This window comes from Penaeus vannamei, chromosome 20 (assembly GCF_042767895.1).
Source record: "Penaeus vannamei isolate JL-2024 chromosome 20, ASM4276789v1, whole genome shotgun sequence".
NCBI lineage: Eukaryota > Metazoa > Arthropoda > Malacostraca > Decapoda > Penaeidae > Penaeus > Penaeus vannamei.
Window position 1 is genome coordinate 447398 of NC_091568.1, and position 556 is coordinate 447953.

Genomic DNA, 556 nt, shown 5'->3' on the forward strand with positions numbered 1-556 from the left:
CTTGTGGGAATATCAGCTGGATCACGAGGCCGTGCCCCGAGCGTGCCCTGGGAGTGCCCCGGCTGCCCCAGTGCCAAGCTTTCTCATTCCCCTCGCGACCCGCACCGCTCCTCGACGGGGTTAGATGTCCACGTCAGAGCGGAATGTGCAAAAATAGATGTGCTAAATTGGATATTTCAAAATAGATGTCCCAAAATAGATCTGCCAAAATTGATGTGCCAAGATGAATGTGACATAATTAATGTGCCAAAATGGATGTCCCAAAATAGACTTGTCAAAGTAATGTCCCAAAATAGACGTGCCACAATAATTGTCCCAAAATAGACGTGCCACAATAATTGTCCCAAAATAGACGTGCCACAATAGATATCCCAAAATAGACCTGTCAAAATAGATATCCCAAAATAGACGTGCCACAATAGATATCCCAAAATAGACTTGTCAAAATAGATGTCCCAAAATAGACGTGCCACAATAGATGTCCCAAAACAGACTTGTCAAAATAGATGTCCCAAAACAGACTTGTCAAAATAGATGTCCCAAAATAGACGTGCCA